This window comes from Vulpes vulpes, chromosome 5 (assembly GCF_048418805.1).
Source record: "Vulpes vulpes isolate BD-2025 chromosome 5, VulVul3, whole genome shotgun sequence".
In the NCBI taxonomy this organism is placed as follows: domain Eukaryota; kingdom Metazoa; phylum Chordata; class Mammalia; order Carnivora; family Canidae; genus Vulpes; species Vulpes vulpes.
The window spans coordinates 105,454,029-105,476,202 of NC_132784.1; the positions used below are offsets into that span (position 1 = coordinate 105,454,029).

Here is a 22,174-nt window from a genome sequence, read left to right on the forward strand (position 1 = left end):
CACTGTGGGAGCTGGTTGATTTTTGCACAAAGAAGGAATTCAATGTATATATTCGATTTTGTGGTTGCTTTGGCACATGATGGTCACAGTAAAAGTGAGTGTTTTACTCAACATTGAAGAGTGTTGTGATTGTGAATTAAATACCTGAAAAGTAACACATTACTTTTTTAAAAAGATTTATTTATTCACTTATTTCAGAAAGAGAGAGAGAGAGAAAGAGAGAGGAAGGGAGAAAGTGCGCACATGTGCCACAGGAATGGAGGAGGGGGGCAAAGGGGCAAGGAGAGGAGGAGGGAAAGAATCCCAAGGAGACTCCCTGCTGAGCGTGGAGCCAGACATGGGGCTCCATCCAACAACCCTGAGATCATGACCTGAGCCAAAATCAAGAGTCTGATGCAAATCAAGAATCAGGCGCCCCAAAAGTCACATACTTCTTTAGGAAACTTGTATTGTATGATCACCATAGGACAATAGGATAGCACAGAAAAGCACGGAATTGAATCCCTCCACTATAAATAAACACTTTGGTGTGCACTGATTTCTCTTGCACACACACACACACACACACACACTTATGTGTGTCTTTAAAAAAAAATAACAGACTCCTTCGCATATTGTTCAAGGTAGTAGTTTTGTCAGATAATATGTCAGGAACATCATTCAGTTTCCCTGTGTGAGGTATGTGTGTCTACGCACATGTATGTTAATTTTAATGGTTGCAGAATATTCCATTATATGGATATCTCACAATGAAACAATCACTCAGCCAAATAACTAGATTATCACCAATAACTTATGGATACCCTCAGGCCTCTGACATATTTTATTCCCTTTCCCTGCCACCAAAAGAAACCACTATCTTGAGGTTCTCTGTTTATATTTATCCTTTTCTTGCTTAAAAAAACAAAAACAAAAACAAAATGACACACACTCTCAGACACATACGCTCATGAGCAGGTTCAACATGTGGCTTACTTTTTCTGTTATCTGGCCTTTATAAAAATCATCTTATCTGTGGTCTTTCTTGTATCACCTAACATTACTAATGTTTTTAAGAGTCATCCATATTAGTGAGTGTAATTCATTCCTGTGTAATATATTCCATGGTGTTCAAATACCCCTATTTATATGCATTCTGCTGTTGACTGACGATTGAGGTAAGGGATTTGTGTGTGTGTGTGTGTGTGTGCATGTGACGCTCTCATGAACACTACTGACATGAATATTCTTGTGCATGTCTCCTGATACATGTACAAAAATATCTATTGTGATCCAGAAAATACCAGATCATAAATTATACTAACGTTTGGCTAGACAATAAAATGTCAAATTTTTTTTTCCTGAAGTGACTTGTACCCATTTCTATTCTCATCCAAAGTACACAAAAGTGCATGAAAGTCATGCAGCAACGTGTGTTCTTACTCACACTGGATTTTTTTTTTTTTTTTTAGATATTCTTATTTGGGTGTAGCTGTATGGCATCAGGCTTTTTTTTTTTTTTTTTTTTTTTGGCATCAGGCTTTGACTAGTATTTACCTCTTGAGTAGTGAAGCTGAACACCCATTCGTATGTTTATTAGGCATTTGGATATTTCTTTTGTAAAATGTCTGCTCATATCTTTTACCCATTTTCTACTGGCTTCATAGCCTATTTATTTAACTGTGGGAATTTAATAACACATTCTGAGTTTGCTGTTGAATAAATTGGTGGCAAATATTTTTTCTCCCATCCTCTGATTTACCATCCCACTCTTTTTATGGCATCTTTTGATGAAGAGAAACTCATAATTTTAACTTATCCAATTTGTTAAATATTCCTGTTGTAGTTAGCATGTTTTGTGTAGCACCAATTGTGTTTAAGAAATATATTTGCCTCACCAGAGTCACAGATACCATCCTATGTTGACTTCTGAAAGTTTAGATGTATTCCCCTTTATAGTTAGATCTACATTTTATCTAAAACTTATTTTTGTGTATGGTACAAGATTCAAGATTCACATCTTTTCCATATAAATATTCAATTTACATAGCATCATTAACTGAAGTCACTATGTTTTCCTACCAATCCCCTGTTACCCTTGTCATAATCTGGTAACCATATATGTGTGAGTCTATTTCCCTCTGTTCTATTGGTCTATTCTCATATCAGTGGCTCAAAATATTAATATTATTTTATAATAGGTCTCAAGGTGTGGTAGCAGTAGACTTCCAGCTTTGTATTTATTCTTATAGTTAGACCTGACTATTGTAAGCCCTTTGAATTTCCTTATATATTTTAGAATCGTCATGTCAATAGCCACAAAAAAAAAAAAAAAAAAAAAAAAAAAGACATTTTGACTGGAATTATTTTGAGTTTATAGTTCAATTTGGGGAGAATAGATACCATTGCAATAATGATGTTTGCTTTAATGAACAAAATATATTCTTCCAATTATTTAGGATTACTTTAGTTTATCTTGATAATGTTTTGGATTTATTTATTTTTTTTAGTTTTTAATGTAGAGATCATGTATATTTTTTATTATATTTATTCAGAGATGTATGCTGTTTTTTAGTGTAAATGTAGTTTTCGAATTTAATTTTGTGTTTGTTGCAGTATATAGAAATATAATTTGTTTTTATTGATCCGGTATAAAGCAAACTTGCAAATTTCACTCATTTTAATAGTTTGGTTGTACACCACTTGGGTTTTCTATGTTTAAAATCATTTTATTTTCAAATATTGTGATTATATTCCTTCTTTTTTTTATTCTATTCCTTCTTTTTCAATTCTTATACTTTTCATTTCTTTTCTTGCCTATTGCACTAAGCAGGACCTCTGGTTCAATGTTGAATAGAATTGCCAAGAGTAGACAACCTGTCTCCATTCCCAATATCAAGGGGGAAATCTTTCAATAGATAACAAATAAATATAATGTAGACATTTTGTAGATATCTTTCATCAAATTAAAGAAGCTTCCTTCTATTCCTAGATTCTAAGAGTGTTTATTGTAAATGAATGTTAAACATTATTTTTCTATCTATAAAAATCTATGAGTTTTGAATTGAAACCCCACTTGATCATGATAGGCTATTCTTTTTATGTGTAGTTAGATTTGGTTTGCTAATATTTTATTTAGGGGTTTTTTGCCTATTTTCATAGGATAAATTTGCCTGTAATTTTCCTTTTTGTAATGTTCTTATCAGGTTTTTCTATCAAAGTTTAATTGCATCATAAAATGAGTTAGGAAGTGTTCCTTTTTTCCTATTCTCTAGAAAAGTTTTTATAATATTAGTTTTATTACTTCCTTAAATGTTTGGGAGAATTCACAAGTGAAACCATCTGGGCTTAGAGTTTTTTTTTTTTTTTTTGTGGGGAGGTTATTTAATAACTGATCCAATTCATTAATAGGTAAAAAAACTATTTTGATTTTGTACTTATTCTTCTGTTAGGTGTCAATAGGTATATTTTTCAAGAAACGTGTACCTTTATATAAATTTTCAGATGTATTGGTATATACCTTTATAATTTTCTCTTATATTTTTAATATCTATACAAAATGTAGTAATGGCCACTTTTATCAAAAGGCTAATTTGAAGCACCTTGCTTTAATAATGTCTTATTAGTCTTGCTAATTTTCCTTTTGAAAGAACCATCTTGGTTTTGCTTTATTGATCCTTCTGACTTCATGTTTGTTTTCCTATTTCACTAATTGTTGCCCTAACCTTTATAATTTTTCATCCCCTTCTCTAATTTGATTTCATTTGTTGTATTTTATGTATTTATTTAAAATAGACATCTGATTGTTCCTTTCAACTTTCTTTCCAATATATGTATTTAAGGCTACATGCTTCTCTCTACCCATGGTTTTAGTTACATTCCAAAGGTTGTCATATTTTAATTACCATTTAATTCAAATTGTTTTTCAATTTCTATTGTGGTTCTTTTCAAACCCCATTTGGCCATGATGTACCATTCCTTTTTGTATTGCTAGATTTGCTTCACTACTATTTTATGTAGAATTTTTTCATCTATTTCTAAGATAGATTTGCCTGTCATTTTCCTTTTTGTAATGTTCTTATCAGTTTTTTCTAACCAAAGTTTAATTCCATCATAAAATGAGTTAGAAAGTGTTCAAGTTGGTCAACGGGTGACAGTTTCTTATTTGGGAGGGGAGTGTGGTAGATGATCTGAAAATGTCCTTATTTTGCATTTAAGACTATATATACTGCATAGGGGAAGGTGGGAAAAATAAGATAAAAACAGAGAAGGAGGCAAACCATAAGAAACAATTAACAAACTGAAGGTTGCTGGAGGAGACGTGGGTGGGGTGAGGGATGATGGGCTGATAAGTGATGGGGATTAAGGAGGGCACCTGTTGTGATGAGCGCTGGGTGTTGTATGTAAGTGATGAATCACTAAATCCTACACCTGAAACCAATACTACATTATATGTTAACTACCTTGAATTTAAATTTTTAAAAAGACTATATACACTACATAATGAATTCTACTTTGGCATTTATTTTCTTTCAACACTTTGAAGATGTTAGTGCACTGACTTGTTTAATCAGTTATTTCCAGTCATCTTACTGTTGCTTCTTTACAAATTATGTGTTTTTTCTCCCCTAGCTTCTAAGATTTTTCTCTTTGTATTTTATTTGTAGCAGTTTTAATATGATGTCCCTGGTTATGAATTTCTCTCTTTTTTTCCTTGGTGTTCATGGTGATTCTTGAAGTTGTGGACTTATGTTCTTCTCAACTCTTACCTATTTTAGTATTATTTCTGTCCCATTGTCTAATTTTTCTTCTGGAACTCCAGTTCACAGATTAATCCTTTTCACTGTGCCATATATATATATTTTGCCCTCTTTCCCATGCTTTTATTTTTTTATTTTTCTATTTTTGCTTCAGTGTGGATATTTCCCTCCATCTTTTGGCTTACAGATCTTCTTCAGCTGCATGAAGCCTAATATTAAACCCATTTATTAAATTCTTAAATGGGATTCCTGAGTTTTTACTTTTGGAGTTTAAATTTGCTTCTTTTATATATTGATTCCAATTTTCTTTTTTATGATTGATTTATTTTAGAGAGAGTATGTGCATGAACAGGGCTGGGTGGGGTAGGCAGAGGGAGAGGGAGAATCTCAAGTAGACTCTCTGCTGAGCACAGAGCCCTACTCCCAATTCCATCCAATGACCCTGAGATCATGACCTGAGCTGAAATCAAGAGCTGGATGCTTAACCAACTGAGCCACCCAGGTGCCCCTAGGGATTCTAGTTTTTTGCTAGTATTCTTGATCTTGTAATTACAACTATTTTGATATCCACATTTGAAGACTCTAATTTTCCAATCTCGTGTGCATCTATTTCTCTTTTTTTAAGATGTTTTAAATTTTTAGTTATCTCTACAGTCAACAGGGGCTCAAACTCATGACCCCAAGATCAAGGTTTGCACACTCCACTAGCTGAGCCAGCCAGGTGCCCCTGCATCTTTTTCTATTATCTATTTTTTTTCCTTGACTTTCATTTGGTCTTGTCCCATGGAATGCCAGATATTTCATAGGAAAACATGAGAAATAATTTGATGCTTTGAATGATGTTATCTTTCTCCAGAGGGTTAACTCTATTTTATTAGGCAGTGAGCCTAGAAAAGATTATTGTAATCCAATCATACACTAAGCAGATTTGATCAGTTTTCAGTCTTTGTGAGATTTTGTCTATATACAGTTGATTGCTAACACTAGAATGAATCCCTTCAAGGACCTAAGAAAAAATGTTATGTGTTTAATAAAGCCCGCCCCCTTGATAGTTTCCCAATTAAAATGTTTATCCCCCCCACAAAAAAAATAAAAATAAAATAAAGTTAAATAAAATAAAATAAAATTTTTATTCCCCAACCTAGTAAGATTGAAAGATTTGCTCACCTCAGTGGCTTCTTCAATTATGGTTTGCAAACTAGCAAATATCTTGAGGAGAAAAGTGGAGATGAATGTTGCATACTCACCTCTCTGTTCTTCCCCTCTGTATCATATCTTGTTCCCTCAAATTCATGCTGCCTTGCTAGTTCTCTAGTGCTTTAGAACTGATGTTTACATCTGTCCAGTGTTTTTAGCTGTACTCCATCGGATGATTGTGCTGAAAGTATTGCTGAATTTTTAAATATGAGGGAGTTAATGAAATACTTCAATGCAAAGACAAAGAGTAAAAATATTAAAAGAATGATATCATGAGGTAAAATATCCAAGACCTGAAGAATAGATCAAGGAAGCTAACATGAGAATACATTCCAGAGTAAGAAATAAAACCCATAAAAGAGGGAAAGTAATTTACCATGGGAAATTCATCAAGGATAAAATGATTTTTTTTTTCTATATTGAAGAAAGAGCTGAATCTAATCCTTAGACTCCATGTGTTCCAGGATGGGATGACACAAGACACATTTTGTCATAACTTGAACAAAACTTCCTTTTTTTAAAAAAGATTTTAGTTATTTATTCATGAGAGACACACAAAGAGAGCCAGCAACAGGCAAAGGGAGAAACAGGCTCCCTGCAGAGAGCCCAATGCAGGATTCAATCCCGGGAGCCTGAGGTCATGCCCTGAACCAAAGGCAGACGCTCAACTACTGAGCCACCCAGGCGTCCCCTGAACAAACTTTCTGATCTCATAGGCTAATAAAGAAAAATCTTCCAAGCTTCCAAGCAAAAGGAACTTACCAGACATCAGGGAATATAAATTAAAATCACAAAGCGATGTCACTTCACACTTACTAGAATGGTTATAATAAAAAGCACAGATAATAGGAAGTGTTGGAAGAGAGGTAGAAAAATTAGAACCTTCAGATACTCTTGGCGGGAATGTAAAATAATGTGGCTGTTTTGAAAAATAATTTGGTAGTTCCTCAAAAATTAAACATACAGTTAACTATTAGCAGTTTTGCTCCTAGCTGTGTTCTAAAGAGAAATGAAAACTTTTGTCCACATAACTTATATGTGAATGTTCACATATTTCAATGTTTAAATGAAAACAATCATTTTTGCATATCAGCTACTTTGTTTCTTTTTTTAAAAAAGTTTATTTATTTATTTGAGGGAGAGAAAGAGTTGGGGGGAGGAGCAGAGAGAGAGGAAAAGAGAAATGTTAAGAAACTCTAAGCAGACTCCTCACTAAGTGTGAAACCCTACGTGGGACTTGATCTCACAACCCTGAGGAAACGTCAGACCCTTAACCAACTGTGCCACCCAGGAGCCCTGGGGCTACATTGTTTCACTGAGTGGTCTCTCACCTTTTTTTTTTTTTCTTAATCACTGCTATCCATATCCTCAGAATCGGAATCTTCCAAGAGGCAGCCCCTATCTAGGTCTGCATCCCACATTATTGACAAAAGAGTCAACTCTGTTCTAACAGGTGGATATTAATTATTGGTGATGGTGTCAGAGAAATAAAGATAAATTGGTTTTTCACAACACAGGTTGGAAGGATACAGATTTAGATACAATATTTTGTTTTGTTTTGTTTTGTTTGGTTTGGTTTGGTTTTGATTACCCTTGGGCACATCTGACAATTTCCAGTTATCTGAGAATATATTTTTTTTCCTGCAAAGCCCTTTGTAAAAAGACAGAAAAAGTTCTTGTTAGTTAGGCCTTTTTATTTAACATAGATTTACAGTGCAAAGGGAAACATTAAGTACCAACTTGAGCAAAATAACTTCGTAGACTCTCCAAAGTAGAGTCGATGGCTTTATACCTGATGACTTTATACCTATGACTCCAGGCTGACCCTGTTATCTTGGAGCCTGTCTCCATGTGACACCTGGAGAGGAATGTTTGCTTGGGCTGGATGATAGGCAGTCTGGAGTCCTGTGGGTGGGATTCTGAGCTAACCAGGCCTTTAGATGTTCTTTTCTCCTATTTGGTTTTTAAAAGGTCAGTGTGTGAACCACTTCAATGTCTCCCACTGTTTCCCTTTGCATTTTACAATGCCTGTGTGAGCTCCAGAAAGGAGCACGTTTATTGTGCATGCCATTCAATTTAGATCCTACTAGAGCAAATAATTATAACAACTCAGAGGAAAAAACTGGAAAATAAGTCCCTGATGTAAAACCAGTCACAGGGCCAAAACGGTAGTGCCAATTATGATTTCAGTGCCTTACACACATTACACTGCCAACAGCCTTTTAAGAAATATATAATTTATTGTTGGTCTGGATGGGCATATTAATATTTGTTCTCAAGCAACCGTCTTTGTATTAAAAGTTAATATTGAAATTTTCAATTCACTATTGCTAATTTTACTTTTTTTGTTGTTCTTAAATGAAGAATGTTAATGGCAATACATTGGCCAGGAGAGAAAGGATGCCCAAAGGCTGACTCAGCGTGTGTGTGAACCTGGGGCACATATAGCACGTCCCATAGTTTTCTAGCTAATGTTCTTTCCTTGATTACATGTATAAAAAGCAGCAAGCCAATCACTCAAACAACAAAAGCTTATCACATTCTCCTTTTGTTGAAGTCAGGGATCCAGGTCTCGTGAAAGTCTTAAAATGAAGACTATGATACCTGCCTCTTATATGAGTTTCTGCAGAGATGAATCATAAGCAAGTAAATGTTAAGTCATGATACAACAGATATCCAATACTCCGCCCTATAATGACAAAAATAAAATTGCAAAGAAATGCATCATTGTTAAACAAATTGCTTGTGCCAGTGTTAGAATAAAACTGAAAGGATGTGAAAGATAAATAAAGGGGAAAAGAGAAAAAAATGAGTGGGTAATATCAGAAAGGGAGACAGAACATGAAAGACTCCTAACTCTGGGAAACGAATTAGGGGTAGTGGAAGGGGAGGTGGGAAGGGGGTGGGGGTCACTGGGTGCCAGGCACTGAGGGGGGCACTTGACGGGATGAGCACTGGGTGTTATTCTATATGTTGGCAAATTGAACACCAATAAAAAATAAATTTATAAAAATAAAAAAAAGAAAAATAAATAATCCTGTAAAAATGGTCCCTGTTATTGGCTATGTCAGAGAAGGATCAAAGTAAACTTACAGATGAATTAGTTAATGCTGGAAACGACCACTCCAATTATTCTTTGAAAATAAACTTCAAAGTTGCAGGAAAACTACTTTTTGTATGAGCATTCATAAACCCTGGCATTTCTTCTTAAACAGTGCATGAATTCTCTTTTTGTGTTTCCCAAACCCTAAGAGGAATCCTCTGGAGTGACACAGAGTCCAGAGAACACAGGATCATTTCAAACACAACCATTCATTAATACCCCTGGCAACATACCACTTACGTATTTATATCAAAATGTACCCATCACATAAACTTAGGACATTTTCCAAAGAACTAATGACGTGGAAACTTTGGCCAAAGTCAATAACAACAACAAAATAACCTGCCAGCTTTAGCCAACCCTTATCTACTTCAAGTACAAAGATTAAATAGTTCAAGTCTGGATGAAGCCCCAGTAAGCTCAAGTTCTGCCAAACCAAGAAAACTGAAATGTGGACAGGATATGCCTCTGCTTATCTGTGAGATGTAGTCATGCCTAGGGGGAACTAGGACATGACTATCCCTTCAATAAATGCCTCCTTATGCTTCAGCCCTGGGCTACCTCCTTTACTTACGGCATGTCATTTATAGACTATCCCCTTGAGGACCTCTGATTTATTCATTCATTCGATCACTGATTCACTAAATATTTGTTCCTATTTTGCAGTTGGGGAAAATCTCCTAGAGAATAAATGTCAACAAGTAATTTACTCAAGATCACCCAGTCAGCTAGTAAAATGCAGAAAAGAGATTGAAGCAAGATAGATAACGACTCGAAAGTCATGTTCTTTCCTCCATTTGGGGGCTCTCCAACAGGGGCTCCATCACAGTCATCTGGGGCTCTCACATGTACTTCTAAGTCTGATTCTGGTTTATTTGAGCAGAGTGTTCTGTGGTGGGGCCCAGGAATCTATTTTAACCAGGGCTTCCTGTGATTCTGATATGTGGTCGAGTGTAGGAACAATTAAAACGCAACATACTAGTTTTCAAACTCCTTTTTTTTAAGTTCTTTTTTTAAGATTTTATTTATTTATTCATGAGAGACACAGAGGGAGACACACACCCACAGAGAGAGAGAGAGAGAGGCAGAGATGCAGGCAAAGGGAGAAGCAGGTTCCATGCCGGGAGCCTGACGTGGGACTCAATCCTGGGTCTCCAGGATCAGGCCCTGGGCTGATGGCGGCCCTAAGCCACTGAGCCACCTGGGCTGCCCTCTAACTCCTAATACAATTACTGACCCCAAACACTTACTCAATAACTGATCATTTGGGGCACCTGGGTGGCTCAGTCAGTTAGGCGTCTACATTTGGCTCAGGTTATGATCTCAGAGTCCCGGGATCAGGTCCTGCAACAGGCTCCCTGCTCAGGCTCCCTCTCTCTCTGCCCCCCTGCCCCCCACTCGTGCACGTGCCTGCACATGCTCTCTCTCTTTCTTTCAAATGAATAAATAAAATCTTTTAAAAAAATAACTAGTACTTTATTTGACAAATATTTATTAAGCACCCAGTGTGTCCCTGGCATTGTTATTGGCATGGCAGTGAGCAAAAATTCCTGCCCTCTCTCTAGTTTAAGGATAGAGATGGGGGCACAGGAGAGAAAAGAAAACATGAATAATAAGCAAGTTATACATCATGTTAGAAGATGGTTTAAGTGTTAAGAAGCAAAATAGAGAAGTGCTTAAGGGATCCATGACGGTGGGTATTAAACAGGCCATCAGTGATGTCTTCTTCCCGGCAGAGGCGACATTTGAAGGAGATGAGGAATGAGCGAGCCATGTGCATCTCTCGGAAGAATAGCCAGGCAGATGGAGCAGCTAGCACAGAGGCACCAAGGCAAGTATGTGTCTGGTGCATCCAAGAAATATCCAAAAGGCCAAGGTGGGTGCAAGAAGGAAGCAAGAAAGAGCTGTGAAAGTTGAAGTCAGAAAGATAAAGAAGGGAAGAACCAGGAACCAGGTGAGCTCATGGTGGGTCTTACAGGCTACCGTGCTTTTACTTTTGCTCGAAATCAAATGAGAAACAGTTGTTAGGCTTTGATTTAAAAAAGTCATGCTAAGCTGCTTTATGAAAAACAAAGAATTCCCTTTACAAAGGCCAGAAGAAGATTCTGAAAGAGCTCTAGTCCAGACTTCTCTGAAAAGGCAGGTGTTTTCCTAGATTATTCCAGGGAAATGGTTACAATCTCACATGAAAGGAGGCTTCATTACTCTTTAGTCACCCATCTACTTCATTCAACTATTCATTAACCAAATATTTATTAAATCCACAACCTACCCTGTGTTAGGTGCTGTGCTAAGTGCAGAGGGCTTTATACGATTTATGACTTGGCCCCCAAAGTGCTCAGCAGCAATGTATATGGTTCGTGTTGCCTGTGAAGTAATTGTTTATCTCCAACCTAATTACTTCCATTGTAATTAAGCCCCCTTTCCTTTGGCTGATTGTCAATAAGTGATGTAGTCAGCCAACGTGGCCACCAGGTTTATGTCTGTGACAGGCTATGGCTGGCAGTCTCTTCTAAAGGTTTATTGGAAACGAAAGCTGTTGTATGCATAGGTTTACCTGAAGGGGAATAAGGGAGATTATTGGCAGAGAAGAAGGGGTGCCAGAACGGAGGGCAGGAGCACTAGAAAGTGAGAAAGTTCTCTGGTTTCCTGAAGTTGAGGGCAGGGAAAAGGGAAAAGGTGCTGCTTACTGTTTGGGGGAATAAGAAAGAAACATGAGTCAAACTAGCTGCTTTTTCTTATATAGTATATATTTTGAACTTATTTTATTGCCATTGAAGAGGGAAATGCTTTAGAGTAAGAGCAAAACATGGAATGGACCCGGGCCAAGGAAAAAAACCTTAACATAGTGACTAATTCTTTTAAGATGATTCAGTTTGCAGACTTCACAGGTAGTGGAAATAGTGTAGTAATGCACAACATAACAGAATAATAGTCACCTCAGTTTTCTTACTCAGAGGGATAAATAGTCAAGGACCAAAAATGTGATTAATATCTTGATTATGCTTTACTACAGGGACCTTTTAGTGGCCACATTTAAAAGATTTTTCTTTGTGCTTTACCTCTAGGCCAATAAATCTATGCTAACTTTATGGCATAATGGTTTTGTTTTATAAATATGTCAGCTTAAGGAATGATTGGAGCACATCCTACCTTCCCCATCCAATTTTTTATTCCTAAAGATTTAAACTGATAATCTGAATTTTTACTTTGTGCAGGGCATCTTGATTATAAATATATCATAAATCATAATTATAAACACATCATACTGTGAAGAAACAGAAAACCTCTCTGATACAGAAGACAACACTTTCTAAATATTTTCTTGCCATTTTAATTTCAAGAGTAAAGAAAAATACAAATGCAACTAGAAATCACAAAGGTACCTAACTGTTATCTCCCTGAAGTGGCAAAATATAGATGATTTTTAAAATTACTGACATGAGATATAATGCATGGTTGATAGTTCAAGTCTGATAGAGTATAAATTTCAAGCTTAGATATTGCTTATGGAAAATGAAATATAAAGGCTAAATTCAGACCTCTCCCAAGTCAGTAGCAGAGTCCTGATGGAGGAGCAGCGGTGTAAAACCAAAGTATATGTTTCACTCTGCCGGAGAAGCTGAGTGGTACCATGATAAGAGAAAACAAAAGACAAGCTTGGAGATGCTCTTTGTTCATTTATTAATTTATTTTTAAACAACATTTTATAAAGATTGTGTTGTCTTTTCAAAAAATAGTGGGACTGGAGGAGTTGTGTCTTGGGGGCTCACCTGTGCTAATCCCCACAGCATGAGCGGAGTTGAAGATGTGTTCACTGGTTTATGTTTGTTAAAGTGTTTCCTTCTGAAGGCATTTTTCTTTAGGCATTTTCTATATTCCTGACTAGGAGGCCAGCTCCTACTCTTGGACTTTCTGGTTGTGCATTGAAAAGAATTTAAAAAATATTATCAATTAAAAGACCACACAGGTAATATAGGTATATGGAACTGGTAAGCTAATGTTTGTGTTTAATTTCCTATAAAACTGAAATGCTAGTCCCTTTTGCTCCTTACTGGACTCTTGTTAAGATCACACTGGCCTGATAGCTGACTGTTTTTCCCAGTGCAGTGTAGGTGACCACCAGGTGCCAAGGAATGATACCCAGTACCACTGGTAAATCTTTAAAATCTCTTGAAAAGAGCATGATTCTTACTATCAGGAATGACGTAGTACTTCAGGTATAGAGGAATGGAGAGATCAGCAAATCCTATCTCCCTAAAACAACTTTAAAGCTGGACAGATTTGACAAAAATAATGTGAATCAGAAATATACCAAAGCAGTCTGTGAAAAACAGTAGCTTTGCTGTTGAAGAGGGCTAGCTTTATTTGGAGTGGGAAAAGGAAAACCCACACCCAGAAGCAACAGAGAAAAGACAAGACTGTGGCTCTCTTAGCCCGAGTTTGCAGTTTCTGTTGTGATGTAGTGAAATACCAGAGGGCTAGACAGGGAGGTTCTGGAAATGAGGTAGCCATTGAAGGCCTTGATAAGCATTCCATGCATCCTTGGCTGTCTGGAAGCCCGTACTCATGAAGTACAGACCTCAGAGGGCCCAGCAAAAAGTAAGAATGGAGGCAGAATTGAAAAGTGCCCAGACTTGGAATGTATTCCCCAAACCAAATACAAATCCACTAACAGAGAATGGAAGCTGTATAGACATGAGGTGTTTGAGCCCAGTGTGTACCAATCATTGACTGACCACTAAACTGTGCAGACTTGCCTCTGGGGAGACAGATCAAAAAAGGAAATTAAGATTTAAAAAAAAAAACTGAGCAGAGACATCAGTAGCCATACACTGTAGGGGTAATAGTTTCTACAGATTAAGTCTAGGTTATTAATTTTTTTTACTTTTTTAATTTAAATTCACTTTGCCAAGATATAGTATAACACCCAGTGCTCATCCCATCAAGTGCCCTCCTTAGTGCCCGTCACCCAGTCACCCCATCCTCCCACTCACCTCCCCTTCCCCTTCCACAACCCTTTGTTTCCCAGAGTTAGGAGTCTCTCATGGTTTGTCTCCCTCTCCAATTTTTCCCACTCAGTTCCCCTCCTTTCTCATATAGTCCCTTTCACTATCTCTTATATTCCACATATTGAGTGAAACCATATGATGATTGTCCTTCTTTGATTGACTAATTTCACTCCAGTTCCATCCACGTCAAAGCAAATGGTGGGTTTTTTTAAATAAAATAAAAAAGAAAGTAAACAAAAAAACCCATCAACAACAAAAACCCCCAGGATAAAAATAAAATGAGAACAAGAGTTGTTATAATATATTATCTAAAATGTCCAATTTTCAGTAAAAAAAAATAAAACATGCAAAAAAAAAAAAAACAGGAAAATATGACCCATACTCAGGGAGAAAAAGAAGCAGCCAATGGAAATAGACTCTGGGAGGTCCTATAAGTTGGATTTAACAGGTAAAGACTTCAAAGCATCTATTACAAAATGTTCAGAAAACATTTTATTTTTATTTTTTAAAGATTTTATTTACTTATGAGAGACAGATAGAGAGAGGCAAAGACATAGGCAGAGGGAGAAGCAGGCTCCCCTCAGGGAGCCCCATATAGAACTTGATCCCTGAACTCCAAGATCAGTCCCTGAGCCGAAAGCAGAGCTTAACTGCTGAGCCATCCAGGCATCCCCCCCAAAACATTTTAAAGAACCAACAGAGAACATGCTAACAATGATTCAGTACAGAGGAAACACTGATAAGGAAATCAAATCTATTAAAAAGTACCAGATGAAAATTCTAGAGTTGAAAAATACAACCACCAAAATGAAATATTCACCAGATGAGCTCCACAGTAGATTTGACATGAATGAAAAGTTAGTGAACCAGAAAATGGATCAGTAGAATTTATCCAATCTGAAAAACAGAAGAACAATTGCAGACACATTAAACAAATCCTCTGAGACCCATGTGTTACCACCAAGCATATCAATCCTGTATGTAATGGGGAATCCCAGTGGGAGAGGATAGAAAGGGACAGAACAAATATTTGAAGAAACAATTGGCTGAAAATATCCCAAACTTTATTAAAAGCCTTCATCAACAGATCTGAGGAGCTAAATGAATCTCCCAAAGAGATTCTCACCTAAACATGCCATAGTTGAATTATTTTTTAAAAAGATTTTATTTATTTATTTAATTCAGAGGGAGAGAAAGAGCTTGAGGGAGCACATGGTTTGGGGCGGGGGGGGGGGGGGGGGGGAGAAGGGGAGGGAGAGGAACTCTCAAGGACACTCCATCCTGAGCACTGAGCCTAGCACAGGGCTCCATCCAGGACACTGAGATCATGACCTGAGCTGAAACCAAGAGTTTTGCTTAACAGACTGAGCCATCCAGGTGCCCCCGCCTACCCCACCCCCCATAGTTGAACTATTGGCAGCCAAAGAAAAAGAGAATGTCTTGAAAATTTCAAGAGAAAACTCTAGTATCAGGAATTTAGATGCCTAGCATATGCAGCAATGATCAAGGAGGCTGGAATGGATCTCTCTGCATGAACCCAGATTCCCAGATCTTACAGTAAATACAAATAAAGACCTAGAGCTCTCTTTCATCCTGCATGATGCTACAATGCATATCTTTGAAAAGGAGGTTCTATTATTTTTTAAAAAGAGATTAATAAAACAAGATCCATAAGTGAGTCTGTATCCAACTTCACCTTGATCAAGTAGTGTTGATCAATAACAGCAGTACTGATTATGTTAGCAATGTTCTAAGGAATGAAAATTCTATCAAGAGCGATGACAGAATTCTAGGGAGAATGCCTTGGTGACCACAGGCAGCCCATTCTCTCAGGAATGAAAACAAACAGACAAAATCAACTCAGGAGAACCTAAACATGTGAAAACAGTAGAGCCATGCTTTTTTCCCAGGTTGCTAGACTTTAATGACCGTGGCATTTGAAAAACCAGCATTCAAATGGGTGGATGGATTTTGAGAGCAAAGTGTATGGCTGGTTTCAAATAAAAGAAGAAACTTTGTGATTAACAAAATGCCCAAGGTCAAGTCTGTGCCTCCTTATTAAATATTAATTAACAAGCAAACAAACAAAAACCAAAGTTCTCCTATTTTTAATACCATGTGTGTTCAGATCATTTAGAGTGTTTTGCTGTCTATATGAGCTCACTTTCTGGATAATTGGAAAGTTAAGTAACTGCCTAGAAAAGGTAAACATTTGTTAAAGTCCTTAAGAGGAGGCTTAACTTATTTGATACGACTGCAATAAAATAGTAGTTTGTGTCAGCATAAAATCCTTCTTGTATCTATCATATGATGTCATGTGGAACTGCCAACACACAGTTTTTGATGTAAGACTTTTTCAATATACTTCATTCATAATCAGAACCCACATTGTGATATCATTTTTTCCCTAAACTCTGAATAAATAAATAGAAGTGTGTTGACTTTGATTTATTTGTGTTTTCCTTAGGTACCTGATGACGACAACAGCTTAAGAAGATTCAATTGGCTGGTGTGACTGATAGAATTAAGTGGCTAATGACTGAGGAGGTGGGACATTTTCAATTCCAAATGAATAAGCTAATTCCTTAAGTAGTTATGCTTTTCCTCTGGGCTCATGATGGAGCACTACACATGTGTTCCAAAGTATTCTTCCCTTTGTAAGATTTTTTCAGTTCAAACAATTGTTTCTCCATAAGCAAGAGCTCAACATCCCCCTTCCCACTTTCTATATCTCTCATGGGCTTTTTGAATGTGTTTTGTAAGTATTGCTGCCTAACTGGCTGAAAGGGGGTTTGGAAGAATTTGGATACAGAATTTGAGCCAGATCTTGAAAATGAAAGGATTTTGAACAAAAATGCAATGAAGTGGGGTGGTAGTGTCAATTATTTCAAGCAGTGAACACAGCATGCCCAGATATATAAAGGAAGGAAAATTCACTGCTGGCAAAGAGGAGCAACAGCCTGGGGTAAGATTGGGACACAGGAGGAGACCCAGAAATTATAGAATAGAAAATGTGGCCTTTGCCATTTACCTGAAGAAAACTGGTAGCATGAAAAACTTAGTTTTGTACCTTTTAGGATCTAAGTGGAATTACTTGGCATGTTTCAGGAGATGGGTTCTGTCTCCCATATTTCATTTCAAGGATTCCTAGTCTTCAAGAACCATCAAAAGGATGTATTTTCCTGACATTATCATGTAAGATGGTCCTTAAAGACCCTCTAAAAGTTCACATGCCTTCCTCTTATATCAGGCTTTGAAAAATGATTTTATTACTATGAGTTTTATATACTATTCTTCAAAGGGTGACTCTTTTTTCATCTTTATTGTTTCATCAATAAAAGATATTTCTTCTAAGTAATTCTCACCACCCCTTCAATCTTCTGAAAGGAAGATACTGGGATTTTCAAAGATGGTGTTCAGCATATTTTCAGTTTTCCTCTCCTTTCCTGCTTCCACCCACTCATCTCTTCCCTGCTTTGGAAAAGAAATGCAAGACTTTCCTGACTGTTCTTGGCCCCCAGCAAACATTTTCTTATTTCAAATGTCTCTGGCTCCAGTGTCTATAACTCTATCATACTGGTCCTGTGTGCTGCCTGGTAATTCTTCTCCAGATGCTTCAGGGACACCCCTCCTGCCTCCCACTGGTGTCCCAAGTTCCTTAAGGGCAAAAGATGTGACTTCACCTCTTCAGCATCTCTAATGTAATCTCATCTAATTTAGAAATGATTATCAACTAAATGCTCAAACAGGGGAAATACATCCATAACTTTCTATGTATTTGGAAACATGGACTACATTGTACTAACTCTAATCCATATTATTATCATCAAATTTTAAGTAGATTTTCCATTATCCATTTCCCATTATTTCAGTAAATAAAAATAGCAAAGTCAATTTCAGAGAACACTTTCTTCTAAAATCAAATTATTAACCTACATAAATCTTAAGGGTATTTCCATAGAGTAGGTCAAGAATATACTACCTGTTAAGGGGACCTATAGGTGAAAAAAATGCATGTTTCCTCTCGTTATTAACCATCATAAACATTGAGGTATTTTAGAAAATTAAGTATAATATGAAATATAATAAAGAATTAAATATAAATTAAAAGAATTAAACTCATCTTAAAGCTCCAGTTTCCAGACTCTAGCTTTACTCTTTGTCCCCAAAACACTACTCCAATGAAAATAAAGTCTCGAATCCTTGAACCCTATCTTTTTGCTGCTGCTTGTTCAAAAGAGAAATTTAGTTTTTTTTCTTCCAGAGAACAGGAGCAAGCAAATCCAAGGTATAGTCAATGATTTTTCATCTTGACTAGTAGAAAAGGGCAATCTATATAAGTAATTGTTTGAAATACTTATAATACAGAATATATGAAATTAAATACTGCCTACTGCAGTACTCTCCCCCACTTTGGACCTGGGTGATTTCCTATCCAATTTTCCTCTCATTCAGTCGATTCATTTTTCAGCTGGGTCCTCTTGAAGAAATAAAGCATTAATTGGACTTGCCATTGTGTCTTGGACTATTTTGGTGACAATTTTCTGTGACAGGGAAAAGGGTTGCTAATTCATTGCTTCAGGAAATGAAGGCCTAATAGCCTCACATCTGGTAAATTATGGTCTTCCTGCTTCTTGAGGCAGCAGCAGTACACACAGCATTATTTGGAATTAAGAAAAAGCAGTGAAGGAAATCAAATTTTACATTGCAGTGGACTCACACACACAAAAAGCTCATAACATATCCTTTATAAAAGCATCCATTGTCTAAGACATAGAATCGAGTCGGCCACAAGGTAAATTGAGCAAAAACCCTTCCAATATCCTAATAGAAACCCCGAGTGGTCTGTGGACTTAGATCACATGGCATAGCTCCTTGCCCCCCGACCCAGGGTGGAGCCCCATCTTGACTCTGGGGGTGGGGCTATCTGTAAATTACCATATTTGCACACATGTAATAATATAGTCTTAAAGGCCTCTAGGGGAAATGACAAATAAAGATTGATTTTGCTTTGAGTGGGGGATCATGTTGCATATTGGATAGGAGAATCAGTTGGTCTCACTTCTGCATAACACCTGGACACCAATTTGCAAAAGAAGTAAAGAAGTGGGTACGGGGGGAAATCTGCCAAAGGACATATACAGGAGGCGGCAGCAGCCTTCCCTATGAATTGCAAGAGTTCAGAGATAGAAATTAAAGTATCTTACCCCACTTACTTCCCAGTGGTGGGGTTGGGGGTGAATAGCTTTTATCACATTAATACCAACTTGCATCATGGACCACCCTAATGACTATCACATTTGTTTCTGTCCAGGTCCAAGGGAAAATGAACTACGATGACCAAAGAAGCAAACTGGAGGACTTCAACAGTAGATATAAGCAGTTAGTGAAAATAAACCCAATATCTGGGAAGGGCACCAGTGCTTGAAAATGGGGCTCTCTCTGCCTTGACAGAGCAGTGACAGCATAGCACAGCATAGCTTACTCCCACCTAATCCTCTGTAATCCCCAATTGGAACAATTAATTACCCAAGGGGTCATGCTCTATTCCTGTGGTATTTCTATTGAGAGCTTTACGAGGTGGACATGTGTCCATTATGATGCATTTTGACGGCTCCTTTCACTTAGAGCTGAGAATATTCGTTGATTGTGGTCAGTACATTTTCGTGTTGTAAATGGAGTGTAGCTGAAGCGTTCCCTTGATCACAGATCACAGAAAACAGCATGTGTTCAGAGAGGGAAAGAGAAAGGGAGAACAAGCCTGTGGATTTAGAAATCATTTTGCTTGTCTAAACCTGGGCCTCGTTCCATCCAGATGACACAAACAGGAAGTGAGATGAGAAGCAGAGCGGGTTCAAGTCAGGATGTCACACGAAGAACAGCCAGTTGCCTTCAGAACTAAGAGATTTAGGGAAGCACCATATTATAATAGGTTCAGAAACTGGAAAACAAAATAGAGCCCGCCGAGGGCTTCAAACACCTGCTGTGTCTGATGCTCTTCCTTTCTTGGTTTGACTGTCACTCACACAATGACTCATGTTCAGATGACTGCTCACCTGAAGGCATTTAACTAATTGGCTTAAATAATTGATATATCTAACCTCATCTCTTAAAATCAGAGGATTTATCATTGTGACTTTTAAAAATACCCTAGCAAAGCTTTGAAAATCAATTCAATTCATTGGCTCATGCCCAGAAACAAATTTGAGGACTTCACATCAGTTAAACTTTTCCAGTTTGACTGTTTTTAAGGAAATGGAAAATTCTTTTTTTTTTTAAGTTTTGGAAAGAATGTGGAAATGCAGGAAGATGTAAAATATGTAACAATAAATATCATCCTCAAAGTTCAAATCTGTGATAGTTTTCACATTTATTATCTCATTTTATCCTTCTGGCAACTTTATGATTTTGCAGGTGCCAATGTCCCCATTTTGCATGTAAGAGAATAGAGGCCAGGACTGGAGAAGTCATCTTTCCAAGGCTCCTGACAAGGTCAGAACTAGAATATAACATAACCCTAGGATCTTTTCCATTAACCCCATTGCTGCTGGGCTCCATCCCTTCGTAGGGAAACCAGGACTCTTTTTGTATGAGAGACTTGTAATGTGTCCCAGACACCTTCACCTTAAGTGAAGGGGGAGGTAAGGGGACGGGGAGGAGAGAGAACTTACTATATTCAGTCCTATTCAGAGCACTGCTATATATAATATATTTAATCATCACTACAAGTTTATAATGTATGCACTATTGTTTGCGGGTATTTTACAGATAAGAAAATGATGCTCAAAGAGGAATTTGTCAAATTCCACATAGCTCCTAAGTGACAGAGCTGGGGTTTGAACCCAAGGAGTCTGGTGGTACCTGAATCAGGGCTTTTGCCCCCACCATTCTTTATTCCCTCTCTAACTTATGAAATTCCTTTTTATCTCCTTTGGTCTTGAGCACAGTCTTTGCCACATAAAAAGCACTTAATAAATGATTTGTGGATTGAGAAATAAGAGATGACCCGCTGACATTTTGTCTACTTGCTTCTGGACCTACAACTGGGTTTTTCAACCACTGAACCACTGATATTTGGGGCCAAAAAATTCATTGTTGTAGAAACTGTTCTGTGTATCATAGGATATTGAGCAGCATCCTTAGCCTCTACCCACTAAATACCAGTATTGCCTCCACCCACTCCTGCCTGTTACGACTATCAAATAGTCTTCAGACATTACCAAATGTCGCAGAAGCGGTGGGGATCAGAAGTCCTCAGGTTGAGCCAAGAGAGGAGCATGAGAAGGAGATACAGTCTTGAAAGGGGGGATGGCTGGTAAGGATTTTCCAGCAATCCCATGTCAAGAGTGTTCTCACTTGTTCTCCATACAGCCTTGGGAAGGGAATGAAGGGCTTGAGTGTTTTGCCTCACCTCAAAGCAGTGGGGAGACGCTACTTGTTGGGATAACATCCTTGAATCTGGGCAATATTCCAGATGTAGTCAGGAGAGGATAATGATGGGATGGGGAGGTGGAGATCCCTGATGGGACAAGGTTGCATAGCATTACTGATGCTCCTATATGACTACATGCTGACACATGTAACATATTTCTGAAAAGAAAAGAAAGGAATAGGAAGTAAGAGGTCTGATGCCCAGATGAACTGAGAGGCACCCACTAGGGAGTCAGGACCTGACTTGGAGATGATATTGCTTTGACGTATAGCTGTAAGGGACGCTAGATGGAGAAAATCCAGAACCTGCTTATCTTTCAGCATGGGAGACATTTGTGTGTTTTCTGAGTCATCTGACACACAGAGTGTAGGACTTTCCTGATGGATAAGGAAACCTGATGTACTCATTTGTTATAACAATGAGGTCATTGGAAGACCCATAAAACTCAAGTTTGCTATCCAAGTTCGGATCTAGTTTGTTATTCAGATAGCGGTTCCAAGCCTATTTAACAAGCCAGTTTTGACAAGTTGAATTTCTTTATAGGATGTTGGTTGAATTTTAGCATAGCCATCCTGTCATGAACAGTATTTTCAACTGTGTAGAGAAAATCAAAGTCGAGAGGATTTTTCGGGGTGAGATTTATACTTTCTTAAAATGGAGACTTTCTAAATCAGATTTTCATCAGAGATGT

General features: G+C 37.4%; 1 protein-coding gene across 3 annotated transcripts in view; it reads left to right on the top strand.

Moving 5' to 3' along the window:
* The window catches only part of LYPLAL1 (lysophospholipase like 1), an 89,680-nt gene extending 69,278 nt beyond the window's left edge, over positions 1 to 20,402 (top strand). Inside the window, exons 10-12 of one of the 3 annotated variants that reach the window (XR_012001796.1) lie at positions 10,776 to 10,993; positions 16,519 to 16,598; positions 19,366 to 20,402. The gene's annotated coding sequence lies outside the window, so the exon portion shown is untranslated. Of the gene's footprint in view, positions 1 to 10,775; positions 14,414 to 16,518; positions 18,145 to 19,365 lie in introns of those variants that run through there. The other 2 variants (XR_012001798.1, XR_012001797.1) reach the window with 2 other exon arrangements.
* The last annotated feature ends 1,772 nt before the right edge of the window (positions 20,403 to 22,174 follow it).